Below are 8,168 nucleotides of genomic sequence, written 5' to 3' on the forward strand. Positions count from 1 at the left end.
AAAAAGGAGCACAATGGATGAGTTGGTTAGGATGAAATCTTACATAAGAGATGGACTTATCAAAAACCACCATGTAGTATCAGTATTTTTTGATTTAGAAAAAGCGTATGACACTACATGGAAATACGGCATCATGAAGGACCTGCACAACTTGGGAATCAGAGAAAGAACGGCAATATTCATACAAAATTTCCTTAAGAATCGTTCTTTTAGGGTGCGCCTCGGAGGAGAAAAATCTGAAGTGTATGAACAAGAGATGGAAGTGCCACAGGGCAGTATAATATCTGTTACACTCTTCCTGCTAAAAATCAATAGATTTGGTAAAGTAGTGACCACAAACATTGATAAATCCCTTTTTGTAGACGACTTCTCAATCATCTATTCATCCCCTAATATGTTAACAATAGAAAAAAAAATTACAGGAATAGAAAAATGGACTGATGAAAATGGGTTTATCTTCTCAAAAACCAAAACAGTTTGCATGCACTTTTGCAAAAAAAAAAAGGATATCATCATAACCCACAACTAAAAATTAATAGCAACACAATACCAATGGCACAGCAAACCAAATACCTGGGGATGATCCTAGACAACAAATTTAGCTTCAAACCACATATAGAAGCACTAAAAAAAAAATGCCAAAAAGCATTAAATATACTAAAGATAATATCACACACAAACTGGGGAGCAGACAGGGAACCATGCTCCTACTGTATAGAGCAATCATTAGACTTAAGTTGGACTATGATTGCATTATATATAACTCAGCAAGGAAATCATATCAAGAGAAACTCAAGCCCATACAAAACCAAGAACTCAGACTCTGTTTAGGAGCCTGTCGAACATCAGCTATGCAAAGGTCGCCAAACTAATCAAGAACCTTGATTCCAGTAAAGCAACTGGCCCAGACGGTATTCCAACTATAGTTTTGAAAAAGCTTCGACCAGAACTTGCCCCCATACTTACAAAACTGTTTAAGCGTTGCCTTAAGGAGAAGTGCTTTCCAACACCCTGGAAAACCTCATCAGTATGCCCTGTATTTAAGAACTCAGGTGATAAGTCATCCCCCTCTCAGTATGGACCAATAAGTCTCTTGTGTGTCATGAGTAAGTTACTGGAATCCATATTAAATAAAGAAGTAGTCAACCAACTCAGCAGAAATAATCTCCTTAGTGACATGCAATATGGTTTCCGTTCTGCTAGATCTACAGCTGATGTGCTAACAGTTATATCCCATAGGATTAGTGAATCTCTCGACAAAGGCTTCCTTTCTAGGGCAATTGCTCTTGACATATCAAAGACCTTTGATAAGGTTTGGCATAAGGCCCTACTTCACAAGATTTCCAGCTATGGTATCACTGGAAATGTTTTCTCAATAATTAAATCATTTCTCTCTGATAGATTCATAAGAGTAGTGGTTGATGGACAGAAATAAGAGGCCCACAGTATTAATGCTGGAGTCCCTCAGGGGTCCATCCTGGGCCCAACTCTCTTCCTGATCTACATCAATGATCTCCCAAAACACATACTTAATTCATTCGTTGACATCTATGCTGATGACATGACCATCTACGGCAACACATCAAAGGCCGTAAATGACAAAGCTCTCTCTGATTCCCTCTCCTCTGATCTTGAGCGCGTGGTTCAGTGGGGGAAGAGGTGGCTGGTTACTTTTAATGCATCTAAAACCAAGCTCCTAACTTTACATCATCAACGTTCTGTTCCTCATCTAGCATCAATTGAAATGGATGGCTCTCGTCTTGGGGAGGCTTCATGTTTTGACAAGCTTCTGGGTTTGACCTTTACTCCTGATCTGAAATGGAACACGTATATAAAGTCTGTTGCCCGGGCTGCTGTGAAAATGGTAGGATCATTCTACCGCTCCAGAAGATCTCACTACTACCTCGCCAATCCTTCATGATAAACACCCGTCTAGCTAAAACCACTATCAGGAATTTCCCCCACTCTTTATCTGTGCCTAAATCAAAACGTAGATTCCATGAACATAGCTTTTTTATGAGAAGTGCACGCCTGTGGAATTCTTCCGTTTGCCTGTTTCCCACCTGACTACAACTTGGACGTCTTCAAGCCAAACATAAACAAATTCCTGATTAATTGCCCCCTTAAGTAAGACACTTTATCAAATCTCCAATACCAACTATTACTACGATATTATCCCATTGATTATTGGACACAAAATAACCCTTATCCCTTATATTACAAGCCTTGATAAGTGGTGATCCCCATGTAAAAGAAAATTTTTTTTAAAAAGCCTGCACTCAGAAGCTAATGAACTCCCTCTCCACCTGAGATGGGAAAAACTTTCGCTCCAATATACACTGAAGTCTACCAGAAAATCCTGCTCATGAAACAGTATATACTATATAGTATATAACTACCAAACCTATCAAAACAAATTCCTAGAACTAAGGGATAAATACTCCACATACAAAACCATCTATACAGATTGCTCAAAAATAACTAAAAGAGTAGGAGCAGCAGCAAAAATGCATAATACACACAAGCAAGTCCGATTACCGGACGGTGCCTCTATATACACTGCAGAGTTACAGGCTATTAAGATGGCTCTAGAACTAGTCCGGGAGTCTAGCGAAAATAAATTCCTTATCTTCAGTGACTCCATGTCCAGCTTAATGGAATGGAAGAAAGGAACATAAACCATCCGTACATCCTGTAAATTATGGAAATGTACTAAGACCAAGTAAAGGAAAATAAAACAACAATATTAGCATGGATACAGAGTCGTGTCGGCATAAAAGGAAATTCAGAAGCTGACAAACTGGCTAAGGATGCAACAGACTTGTCTCCATCAAACATTAAAATCTCATACACAGATAGGAAAAACAAAATAAACTCCTACATAAACATCAAATGGCAAAAACTATGGAACGAACAACTAAACAACAAACTTAGAGAAATACAATTGAATGGTGGACAAGATAGGGCCATAATACCAATACGAAAATTAGACACTATATTCACCCGAATTTGAATTGGTCATTCAAGACTAACACATGAATATCTTCTGAAAGCAGAAGGTATCCCTCAATTTAGAACCTGTCAACATCCACTAACCATTAAACACATATTAATGGAATACAAAAAATATGAAAATATTTGTGTGAAATATTTCAAGGAACAAAACCTTAAAGCAATAGTTGGAAAACCTTATAAAATATTAGACTTTCTAAGAAAAATTAAACTTTTGGAACGCATTTGAAAAAAAAAGAAACTAAAAAAAAAACTCTAGAAACTAGACTGACTTAGAAATATTAAATCTTAATTAAAAACAATCTATTACCTAAAGCCTCAAATGAAGAATATTCTCTTTACATTTCATGGCATGAAATGACCTATAGGGTTGATGTGCCACTAAACAAAAACTTACCTTTCTGGTTATTTACTTAATTACGGCTTTTATTTGATTTTTTTTATTTAGTCAATTTAAGGAGTGGGTAATAATTTTTTATGGATTATTGACAATACGTATGAAATTAAACACAAAAAAGAAATTATTTCAAAGCAAAGCCTTAAAAATCATGGATTACATAGAAATGTTGCATAGGGTGTTATTATTGATGAATCAAATTTGAGACTGTTTTGTTGTTCATGTTAGTATTAGAAAGTCTTAGTGTGATATCTAGAGACAGTCCTAGGGGAGATTAGAGTCTTAGGAGTGTTCATGTATTAAGATGTTTATGTTGTAAGATACAGCATATTGGAGACATAAACAAGTATATGTAAAGAGAGAGAGACAGTTTCTATAAATATTGATACATATATTTCTTACCTATTTTTGAGATGATGATTTTCACAAAGTTCTTATAACATAAATGGACAATACCTTTTCTGTTGAATCACAACACGAAGACGTAGATACACAAAGATGATGACGTCCTTTATTTCATGAGCGGTCCATGATTTCGCTTGAGGAATTCAAAGTTTCTTTACATGGTTATTTCTAAAACCCTCTCACTTCTAGAGGGTGTCTTGATTCTAACGGAGAATCGGTCTGAACCTCTCTACTTCTCTCCGACTCTTCTCCCAGACTGCATCTAAAAACTCTACCTATATTGAGAACTCGTCACGTCATCGCATGATTAAACATGTGCTCATAAAGCACGTTGGTTGACATGCGTCACGTTGCCAAACTTGACATGACCCCGAGTTCAGTAACCTATTTTTCAAATAACATTTTTACAAAATATGTTTACAATTTCAATTGACGATTAAATTCCTTAACAGAAATAAATTTCATTATTACATTCCTTTTTCATATACAGATATGTTAGCTAAACAATTGTAATTCCTTATTTCAATAACATTCTGTATTTATTTTAACTTATATTTGGAATTGAAGATTCCAATCATATCTTCGAAAGTTCGAATCCTTGACTATCCTATTTCATATTTACATTTAACTAATACCCTATTGTTTTACTTACATTATAAAAGGGGATAGCCCTTTTATCATGTAACAGAAATATATGCGAGCATGAAAAGTAATATGGTTAAGATTAAACTTAGAAAAGTAAAAGGACTAGTTGTTAAAGCTGGAAAAGAAAAAGGCGAGATATTCTAGTAAAAGAAAATATAAATTTATAACTTAAAATATTGTAGCATTAAGAATTTTTTAAAATTCAATGTAACATACGTCTGCGAAGAACGTCGTTGTTACTTCTTATATAATAAATACGAGCATAGCATCGCTATTGTAACGCTTTTATACAAATGATTCAAATCAAATTAACAAATATACAATGCGTATAACTTGTGGTTCTGAGTCGAGACGTTATAAGTTTTGAAGGTTTTATCATAAAACTGTCAGATTTATTTCTTTTTTCTAGTAATGACGTAGTCATTTATCAGCCGAAAGTTTTAGGTCAACAACTTTTTATGGCGTCCTCTTGCGGTGACCTATTGAACAGTAACTTTAGACCTAGCGACTGTTTTTCATTCCAACCGACGCCAAAATGACGCTGGTGTAGCAGAAATAACAATAAACTTTGCGAAATGAATAAAAACGCATAACTCGTTGTTGATCATAAAAAGACGTTCGGATTTTATTTCCGATTGCTTCTGTCGCATTTCATATAGATTTCAACGAAATTGTCTTGTTTACACTGACGATCTTTAAAACCAACGCATTTCAGGTGAAAACATTATGTACTTATGTGTCATGGTGAAATTTGTATAAATTACAAATTCACGAACAATGATCAAGTAGATGATATGCTAGATGTAATTTGAACAAAACAAAAATCAACCACACTTGCGCTCTGAAATGCGTCGGTTTAAAAATGTCAATTTAAGTCGAGGGTTATCTTCGTTGTTCATCATATTGAATTGGTCGCACAACTCTTCCATATGGTAAAAATCGATAAATTTTATTTTTACTTGTAATTATATTTCTACATTTTTTTTTCTGTATTTTTTTTAAAGATGTATACTATTTCACTACGATACGTAATGTTATCGCATGAAATGCATTGGTTTAAAAGATCACTGATAAGCGCCGAATTGTCTGTTTGGTATTTTTTTAGTGTACCGACCCCTTGGCATTCACCTTTAATTTGTCGACTTTTATAGGAGTTCTCATACGTTGAGAACGAATATCGCATTCATTTTTTTTTTTTTTTTTTTTTTTGCGTAAACAAGCAGTTATCCATATTTGAAGACATTCAGTATCCAACGCAATCACTATTGTTTTAGCTGGCGGCCATCTTGTTTCCCATTTAGGTAAAAACGCCAAAAAGAGCTAAACGGAGCCAAAAGGGCCAAAACCTGACCCCAAAAACATTTTCGGCTTCAAGACCGAAATGACCCCCCCCCTCATCAGCGGTTTACAAAAGCATATTTTATGTTTGTCGTTCTTTGGGGGGGGGGGATTGTGGCGGCCGCCACAACACACCCGACCCCACCCCTCCCTCAAATGTAAATACGGAATTTCTGTGAAATTTTAAACAGTATCCTATTCGGTAAATGTCGGCGCGTTACTTATGGAAAAACGATTAATTAAACTGCAGAACCACCTGTTAAACTGCATGAGTTCTATAATTGAATCCCCCCCCCCAAAAAAAAAGAACGAAAAACATCAAATATGCTTTTGTAAACCGCTCGTGGAAACTTAATTTCTTTATTTTTAGATCAATTAAAAGGGGTTAATACCATGCAAACCGTAAATTTGTGACGGACTTGATCATCAGATTTGTGGCCAGCAACATCGAATATCCCTAAAAAAAAACAAATTAGTGGTCGGTGTTTTGTTGTAGCGAAAGGTAATATTTTAATTTATTTTAATAAATATTACTTTAAATACAGTTTTTTTTTTAATTGTGATCTTGTCTTTACGTTCTTTCCTTTCGCTCAAGATTTCTTGGAATTTGCCCATTCCACCCTCCAATAAACTTTCTTTTTTTTTTACGCCGGTGGTGGAGAAGAGGGGATTCCAGTTACATGTGGCATATTTAGCCTTTTGGGGCGTTTTTTCGTTATTGGAAATCAAGATGGCCGCCATTAAAAATGGTAGAGATTACGTTGGATACTGAATGTCTTCAAATACAGATAACTGCGTGTTTGCGTAAAAAATAAATGCGATATTCATCCTCAGCGTACCCGAAAACCTTTTAAGAGTTGACAAATTAACCATGAATGCCGACTGGTCGGTAAACTAAAAATTTACCGGTACATTTTTACCTTTAGTCCACTTTAACAATGACCTTTTTTAAGATAACGATTTTTCTAGGTTTTCGAATATGTTGAAAACGAAGATCGCATTTAAATTTGCCGAAAACAAGTAATTTTCTGAATATTAAGCAATGTAATTATGTTATCACTGGGTGGCCGTTTTGTATGCGCAAGTGTGTGCATATTTTTTATGCGTGCACAGTAATAACATAAGGAATCACCTCGTGATTGTTTAAACAGGACATATAACAATGATAACGTTAAGAGATAAATAAGTCTCTGGGGTGTTGCATTGGCCAATGGAGAAACATACCTGGTTCATCTTTGGTTTTGATTTGATGGATCCTCGGAAAAGCTGCAAATGAAGATTCATACAACTCCAAATCATGGTGGTATTTACAACAGCTTTATTTATATTTCATCCCCATTGAAAAGCTACAATGCTGGTCCTAGGCTTTTACTATCAACATTTTCCCCTGCTGGGAGCCATTGCTGTCCACAACCATTTTTCTCCCTTTGACTCCGACCGCTCTCTCTCTCTGACTCAATTCTTGACATGTGTCTTTCAATCTCTCTTAATACGTGATTAACTCAATGTGACCAAAGACCTAAATCGAATGATTTACCTTTGTCATGTATCTTGTTTATGTTCTAACAGTCTTTTATATTAAAATATTTTAACATAATTTAATCGATAAATATTTATTTCGCTATAACATATTTTTACAAATATTAATAATGATCATAATCGTCGACCAGCACACCTTTTGGCATTGCCTCGCCAATGTCTAACACACAGAACAATATTTTCATGATTTGGCATTATTTTTAATCATTGAAAAAAAAATATCTGATTTAATTAGAACTCTATTGTATGGGGATGAGTAATGTAGTTGAATAATACACTTGCAAATCAGGATGTAATCTTTTGACTAAGAGCCGCAAGGGCCCACCTTATCTGGAGAGCACACTGACCTGACCATCAACCATCAGAAAAAAAACAACTGTCAATGTACTATTAAAAGGACCGACTTTAATTACCTCCCCTTCCCATTTCCTGGAATCTTTTCACTTTTGACCAGAAATATTAAATTCTGGGCTTTGTCAGTGGTCACCATTTGACCACCAAGAAGCTGACTTCTCAAGATATTTACTACAAATAACGGTGAGAAAATGTTGATTCCAGAGCTTATCTCCAGATCATCTCTGACATTTCTTTTCTCAAGTGGGTTACTCTCGGTCTGATCCCTGTTTAATGAGATATTAATTTTATTTCAAAGAAAAAAAAAACCCATCTCTTCATTGGCTATACTTCAACCAGAGATATTTTAAATTCTCTATGCTTTTTTTTTTTTTGGCTGGACATCTATCACCAGCCATTCAGATGCACAACAAAATATGTTTACAGTAGTATCAGTTTTCTTGTCATAAACACTCTCAGGAATTACCTCGTTTTTAGG

Source organism: Euprymna scolopes, chromosome 3 (assembly GCF_053919585.1).
Source record: "Euprymna scolopes isolate OS-2025 chromosome 3, ASM5391958v1, whole genome shotgun sequence".
In the NCBI taxonomy this organism is placed as follows: domain Eukaryota; kingdom Metazoa; phylum Mollusca; class Cephalopoda; order Sepiida; family Sepiolidae; genus Euprymna; species Euprymna scolopes.